Source organism: Eublepharis macularius, chromosome 4, assembly GCF_028583425.1.
Source record: "Eublepharis macularius isolate TG4126 chromosome 4, MPM_Emac_v1.0, whole genome shotgun sequence".
Classification (NCBI taxonomy): Eukaryota; Metazoa; Chordata; class Lepidosauria; order Squamata; family Eublepharidae; genus Eublepharis; species Eublepharis macularius.
This window is the reverse complement of record NC_072793.1, coordinates 173,049,602-173,075,920: the sequence shown is the minus strand read 5'-3', so window position 1 is coordinate 173,075,920 and position 26,319 is coordinate 173,049,602. Positions and strand designations below refer to the sequence as shown.

The window sequence follows — 26,319 nt, the reverse complement described above, 5'->3', positions numbered from 1 at the left end:
CGATGGGAAACCCGTAGCCCACCTACAGCTATGGCAGCAAGTAGCAGCACTCCTTCAGTCCCGCTCAGGCCCAACGCAGGTTACCCATGTCAAGGGACACCAGAAGACTAACTCAGAGACCGCTTATTGGAATGACCAGGCAGACCTCGCAGCCAAGGCAGCCGCCACTGAAAATGCTCCCCTACCGGAACCAGCCACCGATTGCCCCTTACACCCTGTCACCACTCGCGCACAAGCCCGCAGCCAGGCTCGGGGAACTACGGGAACACTAGACCTAGCACAACTGCAGCAATCAGACCCAGAAATAACTGACCTCCTAGCCGCAGGAAGGGATCAGACAGGGAGACTCATGATCAGAGAAGAGGAAGGCATAGTTTGGGCAGTGGATGCAGCCGGCGAACGCCATTGGGTAGTGCCATTGGAAGTTAGGGCTGACTTAATTCAGTTTGTCCACGAGCAGGGACACCGAGGCAAGGATCTGACTCTGGAAAGGGTAAAAGAGGTTGGTTGGTGGCCTGGCATGCGCACCGAAGTAGCGCAATGGGTAGACAACTGTCTGTCCTGCGCTATGGTCAATGCAGACCCCACCGGACCTAGGGCCCCCCTCCAGCATCAGAGAATTGACGGACCCTGGGCTCGCATACAGATTGACTTTATCGGCCCCCTTCCCCCCACTGCTCGTGGCAATCGCTACTGCCTCACTGTCATAGACCCCTTTAGCAAATGGGTCGAAGCGTTTCCGTGCAAGCGCAACAATGCAGCCACCACGGCCAAACTACTGTTCAACAATGTCTTTTCAAGATGGGGCATTGTGCGAGTCATGGACTCCGATTTAGGCTCACACTTTATCGGAGAAGTTACACAGGAGCTTTGTAAAGCACTGGGCATCCAGCAGCGGTTCCACATAGCCGGCCACCCTCAAGCCTCGGGCGCCATAGAAAGAACCAACCAGACCCTCAAGGAGGCTCTCCGCAAAATGGTTCGCTCCTCCGGGAGAGACTGGGATGAAAAACTCCCCATAATCCTGATGGCCATCAGAGGCACCACCGCAGTTCACGGGCTCACCCCCCATATGGTAATGACAGGGCGAAGAATGCAGCTCCCGGAAGCCTTCTGGCTAGATACGCAGCTCCCTTCTGATATGCAGCCCGTAGTGATTAATGACGCTTGGGTTCAAGACCTGCTCTCATCTATACACGCCGTCCACATGCAAGTGGCCCAGAAGTTGGGCACCGCTCAGAAAGAGATGGACCGCAAATTAGGATGGGTCAGGAACCCCAGGCAGTGGGAGGAAGGACAGCTCGTTCTGTACAGGAAGTTCTCGCAAAAGGCGCATTCACTAGCAGCCAAATGGCAGGGCCCAGTCCCCATCACGAAAAGAGTCTCCCCAGCTGTCTATCAGGTAGCTATCCAGAGAAAGACAGGAGGCACTTGGTTAAAATACTTTCACGCCTCTCAGTTAAAAGAATGGAAAGGGAAGCCGCTGCAAACTGCCCCTCCTGTGTATGATCCTGGGGGAGCCGCCACCAGCCCAGCCCCCCTCTGCCCAGTGATTCGCCAGATATCCCTTCACCCTGGGCCAGAGATACCCTGTGTTCCCTTAGACCAGACCTTTGTAGCCTTAGTATAAAAGAAACAGTAGAATACGTAGATATAGGTGTGAATGTCCAAAGTTTTTCCAATTCTATTCTTTAACTTCATTAGGCGGGCCCCACAGTTGGGACCCTTGGGGAAGACACGGCAACCAAAGCCAAATAGGACCACCACCGAGGGTGATTCTTAATTGGATTGTAAGCCGCATGTTCGGGAAAAAATTGCACAGGCAAAAGAGATTTGCTGTGTGTGAAAGTGTTTGGAGAGGCTTTAGCCCAAGAGTGAATGCATTTCCAATATTGGAGACACACCAATAAAGGTGATCTCTGTATTTGAAAACATTTCACCCGCCGTGCTGATGAAGATCCCGCATCTACGTAGATTCGGGGTCTCACCTGCCAGACCCACGCTTTCGCATGATGGTCGGCTTTGGCTTTGAGGGCCGTGCCTCCCCTGGAAAAGGACCCCCAGATAGCCCAACATCCCTCTTTTACTAATGTTCATATTCGTCATGGTGAGTTGCTATACGGCGCCACCACCCAGTACGCTTTAGTGCAAAAGTAAAAGACCCGCCAGTATTCTGTAAATATGTGCCCTCTGGAATATGTTATTGGGGTGCGTTCGCCACGCACAAGGGGCAGCGTGCCTCATTTACATAGCCAGGATCCCCTGCGCCAAGATGACCCCCGAATAACCCAGACCCAGTGGCGCCGGCAGATCTCGGCCGCCTCCGCCGCTTTTCGATAAACGCCGCCGAGCGCCCTCGGCTCCACTTCGGCCCTTTCCGCCAGCAGCCGCTCGCCCCACGTACCGAAATCTTTTCCCTTGCCCGTACCGTACAAGGGAAAAGAAGGGGGGGAGACATATTGAAGTTATAATGAAGCCCTGCCAGGCCTTCCAAGTGAGGGCAACCCGAAAGTACCCCACACCCGTATGCTTCTTGCTCAGTGTATTTTTCTTTTTGTGCTCAGTGCATTTTTCTTTTTGCCCGGTGTACCTTTTTTTTTAAACCAGAAAATGGGGCCTCCCGAGGGAGTTCCCCCCCAAAAATTGGTTGTCCTGCAAACATATGACGAAGGCCTATTTTTGAAAAATTAAAACGAGGGCCCCCGTCTGCAGCAACCCTTATAGTTAATGGAAACCGCTCTCTAGTTTTTTCTTTTTAAAACGGCAAGGCCAGGCCGAGCCGGACCGATAGCTCTCAGCCCGCAAAATAAAAACAGCCCGCCACCGAGCAAGGGGCACCTGAAGGCCACATAGTCTAGGCACCCAGGGACCCCTGGGGCGAGTTTGCATAATCCCGCCTAACGTACAGCCGACCCTTGCCCGGCGCAAAGACGTCCCCTCTGAAATATACATGCTATAGGAAGAAGCCCCCGCACAGGAGTTCCCCAGAGCAACAAGCTGGAAGGCTCGCTTAGTGCTCCGGGACTTCTCGTTCGAACCCCGCTTAACATACAGTGCTGGCAGAAAAACGCCCTCCCTTTTTCCCTGCTTCACTTCATTTATTTTTGCTGCAAGAAACTCAGGGAGCCTGTACTTATATCCGCAGGTCTCCCCAGGATATTTTCACCACAAAAGGAAAGGAAGGCCAGGAGATGAGGCACCTGGCCACGCTGTGTTTGCTCGTGCTGGCAGGCACCCTAATAGAGGGACGCCCGTCCAAATTAATGCCCTACCCCCACTGGAGATGTATCAATACAATAGCAAGAAATGAAATGATGGTCTGCAAGGTTGTGCAGCAGAGTAATATGACCACCCCTATGGAGCGCACAAACTTCCGCAGTTGTGAAGAGCAGTGGATCCGGCCCCCAGAGCTTGTTATTTTATGTGTGGGAGTAAAAACCATGTCCCAAGAATTAGTATGCTACTCGCCTACCGATACAGTTTCACCACTTGCCCCGATCCCTTGTATGTTTCTTCCCCGTATCAGGCCAGCCCCCACCGCAGTCCCGGTGGTAGACAAATATACCACCCCTGCCAATGTCGAAACCTCGCCATTTGTCACTGAGGCTTTCGGACCATACTGTGAAGTTATTTTAGTGTCGGCCGCAGTATGGAAGGCAGGAGACCCCTTTAGAATGACCATCCTACTAGGCACTACTACCACTGAGTCTGCATCAGTCACTATCATGCCCCCTTCAGGCGCAGTCCTCTCCTTTGCTATAGAGCGCTGGGAGAACCTGACCTGGATTGTAAAGGAGGAAGACCTAGCCAAACATGGCCCACCCGATTGGATACTGGTTCAACAGACGCCCGAATGCCAAACTAAGCCCCTAGTAGAGAAATTTCACCGGCTTGGGCTGCTCTTTGTAAATTTGACTCATGAACCAGGCAATTATTCCCTGCTGATCCGGACCCAGGAGACCCACACCATCCAAATTGACCCTTTGATTGCTAGCAATGAACAATTAAGCCAAGGCGGCACGCATATAGTGGGCTCCCATGTTTTGAAAACTGACATTCGAGAGAGAGTTCTAGTCCGCCCGCAAATGTCTTTAAAAGAGATCCGCATAGACTTAGCTGAACTAAATGTAACCCAGAGGCTGCCACAGTGCGCTCCCTATCTGGAGGCCGGTAGCAAGGGTTGGAATGCATGGCTACAACTGTGGATCGATCCCTCCCCCTCTCTCTCGCGTGCCAGACGAAGCATTGCCGACTGGACTGCTCCTGCAGCCGGAGGCTTAGCAATCATGGATTCGGTCAATATTGAGACTCTCGCTAATAAGTTTGCCCATGTCACGACTAGCATCTCCGACTTAGGTAAACCGGTGGTGCAGTCCCTAAATTCCATTTCGAATGGGCAACACGAGATCAGCTCCATTTTAGTTAACTGGGAGAGTCAAATTGAAAGAGATTTTTCTCTGCTGCTCAAAGGGACACAGTCTTTTGAACGCAACGTGTCAATAGCCATGGCATGTATGCAAGCCCAACAATTAAATCAGGCTGTGGCCATGGGGCTAATTCGGCAAGCCACGGACGGGCACTTGCCCCTGGAAATTAAAAGATTGATTACGCCCAAATTGTCACCTATAGAACTGGAGCTTGAATCCTGGTGGTCTCTTGTAAATTCCTCATTCTCACCGACCACCCAGGAGCTTAAATTATTTTTATTAACGGCCAGTGCGCATGAGTCATTCCATGTGTATCCAGTCGTGCCTCTGGGACTCCAAGTTAGCGACACCGAGGTTCTCTACGCCAGTCACCCCGACCATTGGGCCCGCTTCACCCCGACCGGATGGCAGCTCGTCAGCCTCCAAGGGTGCCAGCATCGAGACCAGACCGGCTTCATTTGCCAAGACCAAGCCTTTGCACCACATCACCCCTGTGTAGCCCCGCAAGTCGACGCCCTCAACGAGTGCTCCTTTGAGGTCGTCCGGGAGAACAGCTCCGCTGTGGTCTACATTGGGAAAGGATGTGCCTGCGTGCGAACGGCCTGCGATTTTGTGATCCTGAACTCGTTCCAGCTCAAGCCCGTGATCCCGGGAGTCAACCGCTGCTTTTGCAACCTGTCTTCGGTAGCAGCCTGCGACTCCACCTACACGGTACCGGTCTGGACCCAAGAAGAGATCCTGGTGGCACCCTCCATCTATCGACATGTGAAGCCTGTCTCCCTTGGCATCGGTCTGGAGCTAATCCACGAGCTCCTGGCCCACCCGCAGCTCCACCGCACCCTCCAGAGCATCCAGAGGGACAGGGACACCACTGCTTTGGTTGTGTCCCACAACGGGAAAGAGATTTTGGATCTTGTCCAGCGGATTAAGACCACCGGCGAGCACTCGTGGTGGGAGACCCTCTTTGGTTGGAGCCCCACTGCCACTGGAATTTACAATTTGGCTCTGCACCCGATCGTTGTGATTTTGGCCTTTCAAGTTTTGTTATGTGCCTCACTACTTTATTTGGGCTGTTGGAGCCGCCGACAGCTCCAGCAACTCCAGCTGTCTTACCGCTTGGATCACTATAGCCCCGACCTTCTTCTGCCTTAAGGGTTGTTCTTGGCGCCCCGTTTTAGCCTTTGTTGGTTTTATTGCTTGTGTTGTTATGATCATGTGTACGGATCCTGAACCAGCCCCATGGACGCTTTGCTGCCGGACACCGCTCCGAGGCCCTCTTGTGGACTAGGGGGGGACGTGTTTCTCTGCCTCCCAGCCCACGGCCTGCCTACGAACGACCGCCAGCAGCGCCACTTCCATGAGGACTAGAACTGTGTGCCTGAAGCCCTTCTCGCCGCCTGCCGACCCTGCTCTGCGGATTGACGCAGACAGCAAGGGGGGGTGGAAGTGTGTTTTGGAACACATGGACTAAGTTTGCTTGCTCCTGTAAATATGCAACCCAGTCTAGCAGCTGTACTGCGGACTGAGCCGTCTGTGATCTTTGTTGCTCTATGGTTTTATGAATTTCTTTCCATTACTTTTATGAATTTTACTCCCTTGAATTTAGCCCCGAACTAGTCCCTCCCTCTATCTACTGCAAGTGCGCCCATGAACTTTATCCCTATGAATTTGATTTTAACCTTTTGAATTGCCTTTTTAACCTGACTCCCTCCGCCGAGGCAGTTCTAGTCTATGAATTTGATTTTAATCCAGCCATATTGATTTGGTTTTTAATTGCAGAGTGTATTTTTCTGCCCCCATGAGCCCTTCCGCCGCCTACCCCTCATGAATTGTTTCCACGCACTTGCTTTTATTCTTGCTGCTTTTGACTTCATGAACTATTGCTTTTAATCACATATATGTATTTATGATTTTAGCCATTTATGAATTACTCTACCCTTGATGAATTATGCCATGCTTGCACATTCCACTTTACCCTGTATGAATTGCTTTTAATTGTCCCTGCTTTTAATCCTATGTGTCTATTTATGATTTTAACTATCCATGAATTGATCCATGTATATTAATTGCTCCTGGTTTTTAGTGCTTTTAACCCATCATGAATTCCGTATGAATTACCTTCAATCATGAATTAATCAATGTACACAAATATGAATTATTGCTATTTATATGCATGAATTGCTCATTGCTGCTCATATCACTATGAATTACTATTACTTATGAATTATTACTATTTATTCTGACGATTGCACTTAGCACACCCCCTGGTGTGAACCCAGAGACCTGCAGCCCATTGGCTGATCTAAATTGCACTTATTCGGTTAGGTGGTTCTCCAAACTAAATTTTTGAGGGACGCCTCCCCCTCCTTCCCTTCCCACTCCTCTTTCGCTCGAAGCTCGACCACCGGACATTGCCAACCACCTCGCCTTTGAAGCCAAGTTCGGAGACCCGCGCGCCTGACGTCCCGGGGTCTCCGAGGGGGGGAATTGTTGCCAAGTAGGCCCCCTCCCCTGCTTTGAAGCCTGCCATGAACTGTGCTAAAGTTTCCTGCGTTGCTGTTTCACTGCTGCACAAAGATTGCTTTGCACGTGTGTGTTCTGATACACGTGTCAGTTTCCTGTCTGCGTGTCAATTACCTTGCTGCTGCAATAGACTGTGTAGTTTACTGACTCCATGTTTGGGTAACTGCACAAAGGACTCTCTTCCTGGGCAGCCCTGCCCTGACCTGTATCTGGAATTCCCAGTGTGTGTTTGGACTGTGTTCCCCGTGCCTGCATTGCCATCTGCCACGGACCGTGCCTGTTCCCTGCTTTGGACTGTGTTTTAAAGTGTTGTTCCCCCTGCCTCCATGGAAGCCTGCCTCATATGGGCCCAAGCCGCTGCTAGCAGCCGGGCGCCAGCCGGGGAAACCTCCAGCGAGCCTGGCTAGGCGCTCCCTGGTCAGTTCCCGTCTGGAGCCTCCCGCGAGCCGGTCGCCGAGCTTGCCCTCGCTACCGGGCAGCCTGCTATCCAGCCCCAGCTATGCCCAGCCGGCATCCATGTTCTCAGGCAGCCAGAAGACCCTGGGAAGAAGACTGCTTTGAGAAGCCATTTCGGTGAAGCGGGCACACCACGTCCGCAGCGAGAGTACCTCGCCCCGCTCTGCATATCTTAGGAGCCGCCCCGGAGAAGGAACTAAGTGCCGACCATCCCAAGCACTTAAAGAATGCATCTCAAAGAAACCTCCGCATTCCAAAGTTGATGACATCAGGACAAGCCCTGTCCGCTGGAACATCCTTTCAGCCCACTTGGATTTCCCCCTCCCTCTTTTGTCCCCTCTTCCTGAGGTGTCACTTATCACAATCTGATTACCAAAGTGGCCCATCCAAGCCATTCAGTAGCCCATTAGACCCTTTGTTTTAATCTGTGAGAACCACCAAGTACAGCACCAGCCCCAGGGTACGTTTTGGGGTATTTAAGCTGGTCTCCCAGACCACTCGGTGCCTCGGCCATTCCCTATCCAGACCTCCTTGCTGTCCGTCTGTGGTTCCAGTGCTGGCATTGGGCCACCCTCGCTGCTGCGTCTCTGCTTCGCTCCAGGATAAGTGAGTATTCCCCCTATCATCGTTGGGAACCAGCTAATGCGAACGTCTCTGTATTTCATACTCTATGTTTCTTAGACCTTGTATGTTCTTTGTATGATTGTGCAAGCTAGGCTTACGCTACACTCAATACACGTGTTTGGACCTTACTCCTTGTCTGCCTCTTTTTCACTAGAGTGTCTGGGATCGGGACCTCCGTAAACATAGGTTATGATCCTCGCTTAATATTAATAGTTACAGACTGCTGCAGCTAATTCCCCATTATAATAAAAGAGCAGTTCTGGTAACATATCTATCTATCTATCTATCTATCTATCTATCTATCTATCTATCTATCTATCTATCTATCTATCTATCTATCTATCTCTAATCTTGTGCACATGAAACTGCTTCACAAGTTTACACAAATGGAGCTTTTCAAAGCAATAGTGAAATAATGAGAAATTGGGGAGAAACTGGGGAGAAGGTAGATTAGCGTTAGTTAGCTTTTGGTTGTGGTGATGGCAAAAAGTATGAGAAACTCTGAAGAGTTTAGGATGAAGTTTTGCGGCAGCAATCATTAGAACATATGGTCTTTAAAATACAAAAGCCAAAGGATGAAATTTAAGTCTTGGTTGTAAATTTTTGGGCTAGCTCCTGTAGGCTTAGTCTTGGCCTTCTTTAGGTTTATCTCCCTGCCAAGAAATGCTAAATGGCCAAGTTCAGCATAGTTGATTGCTTTATAATGCCCTGGTGCCAAGTCCATTAAAAAAAAAAGAACCCAGCCCATCACAACTCAGGCCATACAACCCAGTCCAAAGCATGCTACAAGCTTTGCTGGCTGATTTCCCACCTATGAAGAATTAACCTTGCTCAGGATTATGTACTAATCTGGTACAGAAAGATGCCTAACAGATACCATACTTAAAATCAAAAGCCTTCTGCCTGCAGTCCATGTTCCATTTGGCCCCGGCTTCAGAAACTCAAGAGATGCATCTTTCCTACATCTGGGGGACTGGAAAAGCAGTCAGGGTAAGAACGAGTAACTAGATATTGGACAGTGAACAAAGTGGACTAGTGGCCTTGACTAGTTGTGAAGACAAACCATGCATGCCCAAGCCAGCAGGAATCCCATGTGCATGGATCTCCTCTGTGGAGGGGAAGAAATTAAATTCCAGCCATGTAAGGAAATATATTTACTACAGAGAAAGGCAGGGTTGGGGTTTGTTTCTTTTTTTGAGTTAATGGAAAAGCATAATTGGGGGTGGTGTATAAAATTACAGACCAAGATGGAGACCAAAATGAGAGCCAAACTCTCTCTTCTCTCAAGATTTTCCCTCCAAAATTTCTCTTCGCATCATGGAGAATGCGACTTAGAAACTTCTTCTGATTGGTTCGTTGTCCTCTGAGCAGCTCTCCAATTGGTTCTTCCTAGTGCTGTCTCGTATGCAGGCATAGCTTGCCCGCTTTCCTTTAGGATTTTGCCTCTTGTGTAGATAATAGGTACAGAGCATCCCAAGTTGGCAGGGCTGCCAACCTCCAGCTGGGTCCTGGAGTTCTCCCAGAATTACGACAGATCTCCAGACTGCAAGAAATCTGATCCCCTGGAGAAAATGGGGGGGGGGGGGGGACAGGCTCTGTGGCATCACATTCCTGCTGAGACCGCTCCCCTCTCTAAACTCCACCCTTCCCAGGTTCCACACCCAAGTATCCAGGAATTTCCCCAGCTGGAGATGGCAACCCAACTTGTGGAGCCTTAGAACATAACTTAATGGGATGCAGAAAGCAGCTTCTTTCTCCCCCTTTGGGGCACATTCAAATCTGTCTTGCATCTATTACTGTACTTTTTCTCTGTAAATGTGTGTAATATACAGATGACAGAAAGAATTCTATTTTATCAAAGGCAAGCTGTATTGCTGACAACTCACCTTGTATCCTGGGGCACCTACAGAGAGCATGCCGTGGTGGGAAGCCCAGCAAGGCAGCCAGCCCCTCACTCCCCTGCCTTTACCCGGCAGTGATGAGGGCAAGGAGGCAGCAATGCCCTCTTGCCACCCCTTGCCTTCACTCGGTGGCAATTGGGGTGCACATTAAGTGGCAATGCCCACCTCCACCTTCACCCAGCTGGGATCAGGAGCGGAGCAGGAGGCAATGCCTGCCCCTTTCACCTGACCAGGATCAAGCACAGATTAGGAAGCAAGGCCCACCCCCCTTCACCTGTCTGGGATCAGTTGCAGAGCAGGCAGCAATGGCCACCCCTCTCACCTTCATCCAGCCAGGATCAGGTGAAGAGCAGGAGGCAATGCCTGCCTGCCCACCCTCTCCTTTCTAGAATCCATTGTATTTTTTCCCACAATGGGCTTTGTTGCTGGTTGCACTATAACTGTAAATCTCCCCCCTCCCAAAATAACATAATCCCTTGTATTAGTACCATTTAAATGACAGATAACAGTGTCAGATTCTGAGTTCACCAGAGCTCTGCATCAGACTAGGCTTTGCAAAATAATAAAGAAAGTTGTAATCATTTATTTATTTATCCCTCACCTTTCTGTTATTTTTTTTAAAAAAGAGTGAACCTTCCAAAGTGCCCTGGCATCTCAGGGAAGCTTTTGGCTCCCCACCCAAGTGGTCAGTGGAAAGAAACAGGTGGGGACACAGCAGAGACCACCACTGGGCATTGTGTTTCTGCAACAAATGTGCAGGGCACAGGTGGAAAGCAAAACCAAAACCCATCGTCTTATTATGGCCAACTGAAAAGAGGTAAAACCATGTGCAGACTTCTGCGTCCTCCAGAAATCTCTGGCAAGCTGGTATGTGTGCATTTCCAGCTCAGATCTAAGGATCTCTTGCCCACAAGCTGTTTCGAATGCCGGGGAGATTTTGAATCACTAAAGGGCTGTCCAGCTTAGCTTTCATTGATTCTTTACCTAGTCCATCCTCTCAGCCATGAAAGGCTTCCACTTGGAGACCCTGGTAATCTTTCCCTACAAATCTAAAATGAATCCCCAGCACAGCGACTGCCTCATTTCCCCTCTGCTTGGAAGGGCCCTGTGCATTTCCTTAGGTCTCAGAGATACACCTGCCATGCAATCCGAAGTAGAGCCGAACCTTTCTGTGCCCATTGGGTTCAGCGGACTTAGAAGAGTGTAACTCTGCCTAGGATGGTACTGCTAATCTCATACTGAGGGCTGCCAGCCTCCTTTCTTCCTGTAGAAGGCTGAGGGTGTAGGGAACTGTGGTAGCTGGCATCACTTTATGGAATTTAATCTGTTTGGCACCCTGCACAAGATGCAGATCAGCTCCTGAAAATCAGGCCCTGAAACTTTAAAAAACAGGGGGGTTTTTTCTTCAAAAATTGCTTCATTTATATCCCACCTTCCTTCCCAGTGGAGGCTCAAAGCAGTTTATCCTCTCCTGCATTTTAGCATCACAACAACCCTGTGGGGTAGGTCAGGCTGAGAGTAGCTGGCCCAAGGTCACCTCGCAAGCTCCCATGGCAGAGCAGGGATTTGAACCTGAGCCTCCCAGAACCTAGTCCAACACCGTAACCACTACATCGCACAGCTTCTTATTTTACTGTGTTTCCTGTCTGCCTTTCTCACTGAGACTCCAGGCCGATTACACAATGTCACTCAACAGGATGAAACAAAGTATTAAGACTAAGATTACAGTAATCGGAAACAATAATAGACTATTAGACATGTGTCAGAATCTAGGCACAGTGCAGAAAAATGATATTCCATCATTAGATATACTGTAGAAAGATGGTATTACATCAAGAGAAAAGAAGGGAGTGTGAGCAGAATAATATATGCAGCAAGCAGATAATAAATACATCCTTTACACATTGATATAGTCCATAGACCCTTCATAAACACCTTTCTAGACTATTGATCCAGAGGAGTTAGCCGTGTTAGTCTGTAGTAGCAAAATCAAAAAGAGTCCAGTAGCACCTTTAAGACTAACCAATTTTATTTTATTGTAGCATAAGCTTTCGAGAATCAAGTTCTCTTCATCAGATGCCTGATCCGAACTGGTCAAATACAGAAGAGGAGGGGAGGGGAAAGAACGGGACATATATCACAAGAAGACAGGATGCAATTAGTGTGAAGGCAATCAAAACATTCCTTTGCTTGTAAATGTAAACATCTCCTTTTGGTGTGGAGTCAGTTTGCCACAGTGAAGGTATACAATTCCTATGTAGTATAAGCCCTCGATAACCACAGCTCTCCCTGCCAGCTGCATCTGACAAAGAGAACTGTGGTCCCCGAAAGCCCACACGCACTCAGACTGAGATAATTGACAAACAAAGCCCACACCAGGCGTCTCTGGGCTCCCCCAGACCACGCCTCTGTAAAGGAAATCTGTTACCTGTGATAATGTGATAACCATTCATAGTCTCTATTCAGTCCCAGCTTGACAGAGTCAAATTTGCATATGAATTCCAATTCAGCAGCCTCCCGTTGGATTTTGTTTTTGAAGGGTTTCTGTTGAACCACAGCGACTTTTAAGTCTTTGGTGGAATGTCCTGGTAGATTGAAGTGTTCTCCCACTGGTTTTTGGACGTTTCCATTACAACCTCTAGGTGGGACCTGGAGTTCTGCAGGAATTGTGTCTCATCGCTACAAGGAATCAATTCCCTTGGAGATAATGGCAGCTTCCGAGAGTGGTCTCTCTGGCATCGCATCCCCGCTGAGCAGTTCCCGCCCCTTCTCGAACTGCCCTCCCCAGGCACCACCACAAACCCCCAGGAATTTCCCAAGCCAGACTTGGCAACCCTGTTGCTTTTAGAAAAGCCCTCTGTTTTGCATACTTTGCAGAATGCCAGAAGCTCGGGGGCCCTCCTGGCCTCTTCCCATCCAGACGGAGGAAGCGTTTTCGAGAACGCAGAAGCACGCCCAAGCAAGCTTTTGTGTTGCTTCGAATGGCTTTTGTCTTGGGATTTCTCCACGCATGCGGCTGCTTTTCGAACGGTAACCGGAAGACAGGGCTGAGTGTATATGGGCGCGTGTGTGCAAACTCTTTCTCCCCCCGCCCCCCGCCCGTCTCGTTCCCTCGTCTCTATGGTAATCAATGAAAGAGATTTCCTTTTCCGCACAGCTGGGAAGGTGAAGTCGGGTCGGATGAGAAAGCTGGGCAGTGATGCGTCAAAGAAGGCAAGCAAAGGGCTAAAGGAGCAAAATGACATAGGACTATTTCCTAGTTTTGGAGAGGGAGAATGTTGGGGGGACAATCCCAAATTCCCTTATAGGTGTTCCAGCAGTGGCACCTTCTTTCTTTGATTGCAAGACTTGTGTTCCCTGTAGCCTCTGGAGAGGGGTGGAGGGCGTGTATTTTCATGCAGTGTTGTTTGGGGAGCAGGAATAGCTGTGCTGCTTTTCCTTACCTTGCCTGAAGAGTAGGCATGCCAACTCAGGGAGGGAAATTCCTGGAGGTTTGGAGGTGGAATCTGGGGAGGGTGGGGTTTCAGAGGGGAGGGAGTTCCCTTAGGTATAACACCATAGAGCCCACCCACTAAAAGAGCTGATTTCTCCAGAATTGACTTCTCTCATCTGAAGATCATTTGTAATTCCAGATCTCCAGGCCCCCTGATTTTCAAGGCAGAGAAAGGACCACTCCAGCGGGGATGCACAGGGGCTGTTTTGAAACACGACCAGGGCCTTCAGGCAGACTTTCCATAAGAGTTCACCTCGATTTGCCACAGTAGTGAAGGTAAGCATAGTCGTAATAAATTCATTTCTCTTGAAGGGACTTCCATTATTGCTGTTAATAATAGGTAAAAGGTAAAGTTAGTCCCCTGTGCAAGCACCAAGTCATTACTGACCCATGGCTGGATGTCACATCACGATGTTTTCTTGGCAGACTTTTTGTTACGGGGTGGTTTGCCATTGCCTTCCCCAGTCATCTACACTTTACCCCCAGGTAACTGGGTACTCATTTTACTGACCTCAGAAGGATGAAAGTTACTTGAACCTGGCTTCCGCCAGGATTGAACTCGGGTCATGAGCAGAGCTTGGGCTGCAGTACTGCAGCTTACCTCTATGCTCCATGAGGCTCAATGCTGTTAATAATAACAATGATAATAATGTTGTTGTTATGTTTAACCATTGAAAAACATGATGCTTGATTGAGTAACCTCCGCAAAAAGGGAAAACTGAAAAGTCCCTGCCCCATTATGAAAGGTGAATTGTAGATGGTTCCAGAGGGGTGTGTCAGCTAACCATAGCACAATAAAACAGAGGTCCACTGGTGCCTTAAAAGTAACAACATTTATTCCAGTATGAGCTTTCACATATCAGAGGTCACTGCCACAGATTCAAGAAAGAAAGTAAACCATTTACCCCTTTCTGGAACTTTCTTAAAATGAGGTGAATTGTTTTCTTTGCTCCCATTGTATCTGAGGAAGAGAGGTCTGTCTCACTTAAGCTCACACTAGAATAAATGTCATTGGTCTTTAAGACACCACCACACTTTTGTCGAATTATGGGGTGGGCCAGGAAAGCATTACAAAAGCCCCTACCTCCTTTTGAGTGCCTCGGGTCAGCTGTCTGTCCACGCTGCTGTTCCTTCCTGAGACTTTCCCAAGGTCTCTCCTCAAAGACAGTAGGACTCTTTTCTCCTCTAGGAAAATGTTTCCCTATAGACATGTTCCCAGGCTCTTGAATACAAATCCCATCAAATCAGGGCTACCTGCTCAAATAAATAGCGTATTTCTTATTAGCTTGGCAAAGATTTTTTCCACTGATGGAAGACCCTTGCACCTCCAGAAGAGGGTAGAAGTGACTGACCAGGGGGTAGGATTTAGGGTGGGAGTGACAAGCTGCAATGGGAGGGAGAGGTCAAAAAGTTCGGTTTTGCAGAAACTTCTGTGTTTACATTGCACAGAACCTGAGCCTTTCATGCTGCCACCTTTGAGCACTCAGCTCTATCCTATTTCTGCTGCTTTTATTGGCGGCTCTCTTCAAGGAAGTTCCATTGTTATGATCAGGGCTTTTTTTCAGCAGGAATGCAGGGGAACGGAGTTCCGGAACCTCTTGAAAATGGTCACATGGCTGGTGGCCCCGCCCCCTGATCTCCAGACAGAGGGGAGCTTAGATTGCCTGTCTAAACTCTCCTCTGTCTGGAGATCCCCTCTCTTAGATTCCCCTTGGCAATCTAAACTCTCCTCTGTCTGGAGATCAGGGGGCGGGGGCACCAGCCATGTGACCATTTTCTCCGAGGGCAACCCTCTGAGTTCCACCACCTCTTTTCCCAGAAAAAAAGCCCTGGTTATGATCTCATCTAGCCACACCACTACCTTTCCTCTTTGTACATTTTGTCGACCTTCTCATACAGTTCCTGAAATTTATGGGCTGCTGTTTGTAATTTAAAGGGATAGGCGCTGCAGTTCAGTGGTTGAACATCTTCTTTGCATACAGAAGGTTCCAGGTTCAAACCCCCCCCCCCAGCATCTCCAGTTTAAAAGGATGAAGTAGTGAGTGGCATGACAGGCCTCTACTGGAATCCTCGAGACCAACTTCCAGGCTTGAATAGACAAACAATGACTTTGATGGACCGATTCAGGATTAGGCATCTTTACGTATTCATGGGTGTCCAATCTGCCTCGGAGAGCGAAACCTTTGACTCTGACCTTTCAAAAACGAAAACGTTTTGCTCTACGTCCTGGTCGATCATAATGCGTGCTGTGAAGTTTCAGCCTTAGGAACTGGGCTCTGTAAAAACACAGTTGGAAGCTTGACATGAGGTTGAAAAGGCTGAAGAAAGGTGTGGCTCTTTCTTCAGGAAAGGCCTCGTAGAAGCAAGTTTTGAGCAGATGTTTCCAGGTGTGGTGGGAGTGACTGGATAGACATCAGACCGGAGCAGAAGGATAGAAGGAAGGGAGAGGAGAGGGGAAATCACAGCAGTGTAGGCCGTGTCATGACAGCAGTAGTCTTCAGCCTATGGATCGGGACCTCGTGGCTCTTGTCTCTCTTTGCATGCATACAGAGGAGAGTGACAGGAGGGCAAAGTGAGGTCACTCAGTGGTGGAGAGCATTCCCTTCTAGCACAGGAGAATCTGGTTCCTCCTCTTCCTGTCATGTGACTGTGAAGTCTCGTGACTTCCTGCCACGTCCTCCCTGTGGAATGGTTTCCTTGCTGCTGCTGGGGGATAAAGGTGGCTGCTAGGTCTAGAAAGGTTGAAAGACCTGTGCTGCAGAGCATGTCTCAATGAGAACTTGCACCTTGAACCAACTAGGAAGAGGCGGGAAAATTGGTACAAAATGCTGTGTCTGGAGAAAGAAAAATCGTCCTGTTACCCTTTTCTCCTTTGCAGGCAGTGAAATAACATTGGTGTCTCATTCCTGCTCATTTTTCTTGTGGGTGGAGTGGAAACTGCGACTATGCAACCTGCTCAGGTAGGGTAACCGAGCTTCAGCAAGTAGCATCTTACCTGCCTCCTCTTTTATCTGGGTTCTTAAAAGGAAATCTCTTTCTTTTGGCTTCTGATGCTGAAAGATGCCCAAACTACCCTCTTATATGCCCAAGAAGTCTGTAGTTGTTCTCATCAGAAGCGAAGATTGGGATGTGGTTATATATTGTCAATGGACCACCTCTTGTTTGACTGTGATGCCTTATTGCCATGGCACCCTCCAACATCCTTCCCCACACCCTCTAAGTATTTTTAGAAAGTGGGTGGAGCCAGAGGGCACTTCTGCCCAAAAGGCCTTCTGATTGGTCATTGGAGATCTGATTGTCTGAACAGATTTTTTAAAAAATATTGCACACAGCACAAAGATCTTCACCGAGGGATTGAAGGTAAGCAGCGTGTATACAAAAGGAAATATTTTCAAACAGGATGTTCAGTTTCAAAGACATCCTGTTAAACAAAGCTTCTGCCTGAAATGAAGAGTTACTATTAGATTTATGCATAACCATATTCCCTGACATTTTGTTTCACCTCCTGCAGCGGCCATTTTATGGCTGCACCCACCATCCTGTGTCAGAATGCCAAAGGTTCTAGCAGGCTCAAAATTTTTGGAAAGCCCTGCCCCCCTTTGAAAAAACGGGTCCTAGAATCACACGCACCCTTGTCTGAGTAGCCACGTCCCTTATTTGCTTCATGATGTCGCCTGAGTGCCTTGGCAGGATTCAGAGATGGAAGCCTCTACGAGATGCCAGTCTGGGACAGCATTTCAGATAGAAGCAACTCTACAGCTGTGTTCAAACATCGCAGCCACATTTCTGTTTGTGGTGGATGCACATCCAATGGAGTGATCTCCGACTCACCAAAGCTTGTGCTGGGATAAATGTTGTTATTCTCTAAGGTGCCCCCAGACTCCATCCTAACCCCAGGCCTCTTCTCAACTTTTTCTTTGTCCACACGGCTGCTTTAAAGTGACCAAGATGATGTTGAGATACAGGAACCTGGATTCCACTCAATAAATGAGGAAGCATTCCCTTTACAATGAAAAAAAACACTCTGTGCATACTCAGGGGCTCTCTGCCCAGAGGTCCAGTTGCCAAAGGCTATTTTCCCCTGGAAAAGGAGAACTGTATATGCTCAGAGGCACTGTGCTGTGAGGGAAGAGGGACAGAATTCTTGTACACAAGTTGTACGCAAGAGATGAGTGTCCCCAAGCCCGCTTTCTTTGCTACCAGCAGGAATAACATTTAGGGGAGTGACTGGAGTCTTCTAGAAGATAGGTCTTGTGATTACTTATGATTATTTATTGGATGCCCGTATTTTCCCTCATCAAGGCAGATTAGTGCAACATTCTTTGAGGGGTGTGTCAGTGTGCTAAAATAAACTAATGCTATTAATACTTGAATGTTGCGTATTAATGGGACAATCCTCCCCCCCCCCAACAGAAATGAAGCTTTGGTCCTTCACGGAAATTCCCGGTTTCCTCACCTTAATTTCCCTGTTTAGATTGTGAGCAAAAGTGTGTATGTTTTAAGGGGAGAAGAAAGAACGCTGCGAGGTGATAACTTGTCTGTCTTCTTTCAGTGCCCGGTGGTCTTCAAGGAGGAGGCCCTGTATTTCCAAGAGGGAGTAACTTCTTTGTCAAATCCCACAACAGCCCTCCGCAGGGAAGTCAAGCTGGAAGATTATGGGAACATGGCCTCTCTGGGTAAGGCTTCCTCGTTGCCTTTGTGAGAGTCAGCGGGGTGTAGAATTTAGCCTGTCAGCCTAAGTTTTGAGACCCAGCTCTGCCATGAAAACTTGCTGAGTGACCTTGGGCCAATTTCAGCCTGAATTACCTCAGAGGGTTGTTGTGAGGATAAAATGGAGGAGAAGGAAATGATGTAAGTTACATTGTGTCCCCCATTGTGTTGGGGGAATGGCAGAGTGCAAATGAAGTAAATAAGTTAAAAAAAATTATTTGGGAAATAATGATGGTAGGAACGGCTTTGAGGGATATTTCCCCCCATGAGAATTCCATCATGGAAATGCATGACTGAGCCCCACGGCCTGGACGTGTGTTAGAGGCCTGCCCCTTGGCTGCTACCATATTTTAAAGTACAAAATCCCATTTGGGAAGATGCCCGGCTTGCATAATCAGCCACTTGCTGTTGGATACAGGAGAACATGATATTCCTTCTATATTCTTCTTCTTTCCCAGTTTCCTAGCCTAGGAGCTGACGAGTTCTCTTTGGCCAGGCCCTACAGGAGAAAAAGATTTTATGTGGGAGTCTTTTTTCCTCTCCTTTCTTTCCTCACTGGAAACGTAAAACAGTTTTGCAGGTGAAGAAGAGACCGAGCCAGTTCTTGCTCCTGTTACCATTAGTGATATGTGGGATTTGGGTGGGGTGGGGTTCTTTAAAAAGAGGCAAGTCCGTGGTTAGAGAAATGCTGTCATCTTCTCTTCATGCCAGCCTAGGACCCACTTAGGGCCTAAATTGCAGTGACACCTTACACAGTTGTGCATTTATGCATGAAGCTTCCTTCTGCCAAGTCCAATTCTTGGTCTTCCAGGTCTTGTCCACTCTGACTGACAGTGTCTTAGGTGGATAACTTGCCCATCAACTTTTAACTGGAGACGCTGGGGACTGAACATGCAAGCTTCCACATGCCAGGCAGATGCTCTGCCGCTGAGCCACGGCCCCTCCCTAAATAGTCTTCTGCTGAGTTGGACTATCAAAGTTAGTCTTGTCTGCTCTGAGTGGCAACCGCTCTCTATGGTTTCAGGAAGAGGTCTTTCCCATCTCTTCCTACCTGGTCCTTTTAACTAGAGGTGCCAGGGGATGAAGCTGGGATCTTCTGCACACCAAATTGTACACCTTTATAAAAGTGCCTTCCCGAACTAGTACATTAAAATATAGCTTTATTACATATGTATATGCCATTTTATGGGGAGCCCAGTAAGAGTTTTTCAAGGCAAGCAAGGAGCAGAGGTGGTTTGCCATTGCCTTCTTCTGCAGAGGCTTCTGTGGAGGTCCCCCATCCACGTACTGGCCCTGCTTAATTTCTGAGGTCTGATGAGATACCATGTTGCCTTCCCTCCCATAGCCCTATTACGTATATGCAAATGCCCTCCTGAGCAATTCTGAAGAAGTGAGCTGTGGCTCACGAAAGCTCATACCCTACCACAAATGTTGTTAGTCTTATAGGTGCTACTGGACTCTTGCTCTTTCCTGCTGCTACAGACAGACTAACACGGCTACCCCTCTTGAGCAATTCTGTTTTACATAGTGTGACCTCCAACACTACCACTCAATGCAATCTCTCTTAAGATTCAGAGGCGCAGATGGGTTAGGTAGTCACAGCTTTGCCACCTGTCTTGTCTCTTTTAGCATAGTAGTTAAATGGTTGGGCTGCAAATCAGCATTCTGATGGTTCAAATCCCACTATGAGCTCAACAGGCGGCCTTGGGCAAGCCCCTCTTCTCTGCCTCTCCTCCTCAGCTGTATTGTGGGAATAATAATAACACTGATAGTGTTCACTGCTCTGAGTGGGGTACTAATCTGTCTAGAAGAGCATTTATTATTATTTAACAAGAGCCCTGACCCAACTTTCCCCCAATATTCCATCAGCTCTCATTAGTTGCACTCTCAGAGAGGTGGAACAGGATCTGCTCAGCACACAGAGTTTGAGAATACCAGAAGTGTGGGAGCCTTTAAGGTGCCCCTGATCACCATAAGGGCTCATGGGACTGGATGCTAGTAATGTGATCTGTCTTCATAGAATGTTTGAGTTGGGTCTGTGTGGTGTAAATGTGTGTGGGGGAGCAGATGCGATCATTGTCTAGGGGATCTTTTGCAACCCTGTGGAAACTTTTCAGTTCTCCAGATGAAGATTGCTCTCTAGGGTTACCAGAGCTGTCCAATGATGAATAAGGTATCAAAATCAAATAGGCTGGGGAACCATATTTCTTTTAATTCTTCACAACAGTTAATTCAAATTAGATCAAAAGCTCCTTTTCCCAATTGCAGTTTTAACCTGTGTTTGTTTGTCCCATCAGCTGACAGACAAATCAATGAAGATTGCAGAGTACCCCATAAGGTTTCATTGGAAAGAATAAAAGAGGAAAAAGAGGAAGAGGCTCTTGTGAATCAAGAGGAATCGAGGAAGCAAGAAGAAAGCCAAGCCCCAAACTGGAATATTAAAACCGTCGTTGGCCACAGTGATAGTGTGCAAACAGATGGTATCTCAGTCGAACAGGACAACCACAAAGGAGTGAGAAAGAATGAGTGCCGTGTATGTGGGAAAACTTTCAGTTCTAAATCAAACCTGAATGCACACTGCAAAATCCACAGTGCAGAGAAACCATATAAATGTGAGGAATGTGAAAAGAGTTTCAGTGATAGCAAAAGTCTTACTTTGCATCAAAGAATCCACACAGGAGAGAAACCATATACATGTTTGGAGTGTGGAAAGAGCTTTAGTCGGAGCACAACCCTTACTACACATCAAAGAATCCACAGGGGTGAGAAACCATACAAATGCATGGAATGTGGAAAGAGCTTCAGTGATAGCACCAGTCTTAGCGCCCACCAGAGAATCCACACAGGTGAAAAACCATTTCACTGTTTGGAGTGTGGAAAGAACTTTGCTTATAGTGCAAGTCTTACTACACATCAAAGAATTCACACAGGAGAGAAACCATATCAATGCTTAGAGTGCGGAAAAAGCTTCAGCGATAGCACAAGCCTTAGCTCTCATCAGCGAATCCACACAGGAGAGAAACCATATAAATGCTCAGAGTGTGGGAAAAGTTTCAGTGAGAGCACAAAATTGACATCACATCAGAGAACTCATGCTGGGGAGAAACCATATAACTGTTCGGAGTGTGGAAAGAGCTTTGCTTATAGTGCAACTCTTAGCAGACATCAAAGAATCCACACAGGGGAGAAGCCATATAAATGCCAGGAGTGTGGAAAGAGCTGCCGTGATAATGCAAGCCTTCGCTCACATCAAAGAATCCATACAGGGGAGAAACCGTATAAGTGTTCAGAGTGTGGGAAGAGCTTCAATCAGAGCTCACACCTGACTGTGCATCAGAGAATTCACTCAGGTGACAAGCCATATAAATGCCTGGAATGTGGAAAGCGCTTCAGCAATACCACACACCTTAGTTCCCATGAAAGAATTCACACAGAAGAGAAACCGTATCATTGTCTGGAATGTGGAAAGCGCTTCCGGTCCAGCACAGCCCTCACATCCCATCAAAGAATTCACACAGGGGAGAAACCGTATAAATGCCTGGTATGTGGGAAAAGCTTCCACAATACCACACATCTTAATTCCCATGAAAGAATCCACACAGGGGAGAAGCCTTTTCATTGCTTGGATTGTGGAAAGCGCTTCAGATGGAGCAGAGCCCTTACTTCACACCAAAAAATCCATACGGGAGAGAAACCGTATAAATGTCTGGAATGTGGAAAGAGCTTCAGGTGGAGCGCTCACTTTACAGTCCATCGGAAAATACACATGGCAGAGACAACAGAAAATGTGTAATACTGTGTCCTAAGAGATTATATGTCAGACTTTGCAGAACAGTGAAGAACTCAGTACATAAATGACTTGTTAGGGAAGAAATTCTGTGAGCACTCAAAGCTTCTTGGGTGTTTTTTATCCTACCCTTCCTTCCAGGAAGTCATGGTGGCCTATATAGTTCTCCTTTCCTCCATTTGATCCGCACAACAATCTTAGCCCATGTACCACTCTGTAAATTTCATGACATGCAGGAATTTTAACTTGGTGTCTTTCTGGTCCTAGTCCAACCGTAAACCTGCAACTCTGGCTCTCTCACTAAACATCAAAGAATCCACTGTGGAAGATCTATGGAAGAGCTCAGTCAGCATCTTATACTTTCATCTGTCTCATACTGTACATTGTAGATGGATTAATAATAATAGGGAAAAATACAAAAAAATAAAAACTAAAGTTAACATGGCACAGGTTGCTTTGTTATGAAATCACAGATTAAAAGTGCAGTCTTAGACAGAGTTACACGTTCTAGATCTATAGAAGTAAATGGACTTGGGAAGGTGGAACTGTGTTCAGGACTGCACTGCAAGATTGCATTGAGGCCCCAGATAAATCAACTTCTCTTTTGTTAAATGTGTATACAGAAATGTGAAAGTCTTCCACTCAAAAACGGGCCATTCACCACAGCTTCAGTCTTTGATTATAGGAATTCATCAATCCGTTTTCAGATCAAATCTTTTTTGCTTCCAGAAAATGGCATTTAATCTTTACTACATTTTTACTATGAGGTGAAAGGGTTTGGGATGTCTTTGTACTGTTCTCACAGAATCCAACAACCACAGTTTTCTGTTCAAAGCAATTGTTGCCCTTTCTTAGTTGTCATAGAATGAAACAATGAACTAAAAGATGTATTTTATCTTCTTGTCTTTCTATTTTTCTGATCTCCAGTATTTAGCATATAAAATCCTTGCTATATCATATTACTCCTGAAAGATTAAAGGGAAAATCTTTTTCTTACTTAAAATATCTAAATCTAGAAACATTTTTGCTATCTTCTAAATTGTTTCCAATATTAAATCACCTTACTTTTCCACTGTACAGGTCCACGACCAATGATTCTTTAAAATTATTTTTTGCTGATTGTATTTCCAGCATGTTGGTTCATCATTATTTGTAGCTTAAGACAGCTTTGGGGGAGTCGTAAGTCATAATTATTGTTCTGTAGCAGTTATTCCTCAGGTTCATGTTAAGAAAGAGGTTATTGCCATATTACTGAATTTAGGTCGCTAAGTTTATGGTCAAAAAGAGTCCAGTAGCACCTTTAAAACTAACCAACTTTATTGTAGCATAAGCTTTCGAGAATCACAGTTCTCTTTGTCAGCTGCATCTGATGAAGAGAACTGTGATTCTCGAAAGCTTATGCCACAATAAAGTTGGTTAGTCTTGAAGGTGCTACTGGACTCTCTTTGATTTTGCTACTACAGACTAACACGGCTAACTCCTCTGCATCTAAGTTTGTGGTATGCCCCATCTCTTGAACTGTTTTACATAAAAGTTCTTTGCTTCTCCCACTGCGTGATAATGTCCTATCACCAGTTTATACGTTTTTTGGGACACAGAGTGGTTCCCTCTATCTGTTGCTATCTTTCCTGTTGCTTCATTGGAGGTTCATACACAGCGAACCGTGCTTGCTTGGGGCATCAACTCTACTAGACCAGAGGACACGCTACGAACTGTTCACAGTGTTACCTTCCCCAAAACATTTGATACGAGACGAACTTTTAACTAGCTGCTTATGAGAGTGCAAATGGTAATCATTTGGATACCTCCAAGATTGTCATACGAATCTGAGAATGCTTACATGCCTGGCAACATGGGAATTAAGGAGGGCTTGAGTTGGAGAACCTCCTCTGTATAGACACTCAAATGAGGCTGCTAATGTATTTCTTGGCCACCAGTGAGAGTGGGCCACAGTCATAGAATCATGGAAGGGTTCTTACAGACCATCTAGTCCAGTGATGGCGAACCTTTTTGAGCTGGAGTGCCCAAACTGCAACACAAAACCAACTTATTTATTTCAAAGTGCCAACATTGCAATTAAACCTGAATACTGAGGTTTTAGTTTAGAAAAAAACAACTCATACAGTTGTCCGAACTAATTAACATCTCTCTCTTTCTCTCTCACGAGCCACGAATGAAAATAAAGCAAGGTAAATGAAAGCTGGTTGCCTTTCTTTGCACTAGCAGCGTCTTGCAAGCACTCTCTCTCTTACTCACTTAGGAGACACAAATGGAAGTAAAGCAAGTTAAATGAAAGCTGCTTGTCCTCCTTTAGAAAGCCAGGCCCAGCCCCACAGCTGCAGCCTCTGCTTCCTGCTGCTAAAGAGACTGGCAGCAGGGGGAGGCAGCATCAAGGAAAAGGAATCACGTGGGCAGGGCCAAAACCCACCTGATCGCTGTTCAACGCTATGGGAATTGCATTGCAGCACGTTCCCCCTCCAAATGAACCCTGGACTTGGTGATCCGGCGACTTGGCTCACGTGCCCACAGAGAGGGCTCCACGTGCCAGCTGTGGCACGCGTGCCAGAGGTTCGCCATCGCTGATCTAGTCCAACCTCTTGCCCAATATAGGAACCGTCTAAAGCATCCCCAACAATTTTTTGTCCAGCCACTCCTTGAAGACTGCCAATGCAGGGGGATCCACCACATCCCTAGGCAGCCGATTCCACGGCTGAATTACTATGAAAGTGATGAAGTTTTTCCTAATGTCCAGCCAGTACCTTCCCTCCTGCCGTTTAAACCAATTGTTTCAAGACTTACCCTCTGTTGCCAACAGGAACAGCTCCTCTCCCTTCCCTGACAGCCTTTTAAATACTTAAAGAGAACAATCATGTCTCCGCTCCGCCCCCTCTTCTCCAAACTGAACAGTCCCAGGTCCCTCAGTCTTTCCTAGGAGGGCTTGGTCTAGAGGACCCTGATCACCCCGCTTGCTCTCCTCCCAATTTGTCCACATCCTTTTTGAAATGAGGCCTCCAGAACTGCACACAGTACTCCCAAGTGGGGCCTGACCAACATGGTATATAGTGGGACAATGAGAATCTGTGATTTGGATATTATGCCTTTGTTGATACACCCCAAGACTGCATTTGCTTTTTTTGCTGCTGCATCACACAGAATGCTCATATGGAACTTTTTATCCATCTGTATCTCTAGATCTTGTTCACACAGACTGCTACCCAGAAGTGCATCCCCTCATCTAGTATGAATGCTTTACATTTGTTTAGCAGTAGGCCAGGTAGGCTTTTCTTTCCAGTGGCTTTTTCCCCTGCTCCCCAGTGTGACCATCCTTGCCAGTGGCAGCCGTAACACTATGTGGCCGCTTTGGGGATGCTGCCAGAGCAGTAAAGGGCTTGGAGGGAGCATCATTTGGGTTTTCTTCTGCAGGCAGCAAGATCTCTCAAGAGATGTTCAAAGGTGGTTTGACATTTCCTGCCTCTGTAGGGATCCTAGATGTTCATGGTGGTCTCCCATCCAAGTGCTAACCAGGGCCAAACCTGCTTAGCTTCCGAGATCTGACAAGATCAGGCTAGCCTGGCCTATCCAGGTCAGGGCAACTCCCTTCTATAACCCGCTCCCATTTGGTGCTCAGCCCTTAATCAACCTTGCCAAATGAAATTGATCGATACATATGTCTGTTCTCATTCTTATATCTTTCCCTCCCTCTGTTTTCTTTTCCAGGGCGTTGTCTGTGATTGTATGCTCTGTGGGGGCAGGAACCTGGCTGTGCCCCTCTACCATTCTGCAAGTTGCTAGGCACACTGATAGCTTGATACAAAGGAAGTCTGTATTGAACTGTATTTCCTCTAATAAATCTGAACTTGCCTAGATCCTGATTATTGTTGAGAATATTTGGTGTCTTTGTAAAAAGAAAATTGTAAAGACTTTCAGATTTGGTACAAAGAAGACAGTGGAGGAGGAGGAAGCGGGTTGGGCACATGAGTTGCAAGACATGTTTATGCCATGGTGGTGGGCTTCCTATTCCCAGGCGTGTTCACCTGTCCACTGTAGGCAGCAGGTATTCCAGGCTGGACAGGCCTGATCCAGAAGGTAAATCTCTGCACCAAAGGTGAATACTTTTGTATGGCTTTTCTATGCAGGGAATACGGTTGTGCTGTACAGAATGGTTTAGAAAGCTAATTGGGTAACGGGTTAGGGACTATGGTCCATACTGCTCATGTTGTATAGCCCATACTACCTGTTGCTGTTAAGTAGGATCCTACTAGGTAATTTTTGCATCATTTAACCCGTCATATCAATACTTACGCTTTGCTTCAATTCTGCTTACAGATTCCTGGTTGGTTCCAGATTTCTACAATCTAAACTCTATTGCATTGTTGATGGGAAGACCCATCCTATTGA

General features: G+C 47.2%; 1 pseudogene; it reads left to right on the top strand.

Moving 5' to 3' along the window:
- The window catches only part of LOC129327048 (zinc finger protein 208-like), a 114,371-nt pseudogene extending 91,534 nt beyond the window's left edge, over window positions 1-22,837 (top strand).
- Window positions 22,838-26,319: the final 3,482 nt, after the last annotated feature.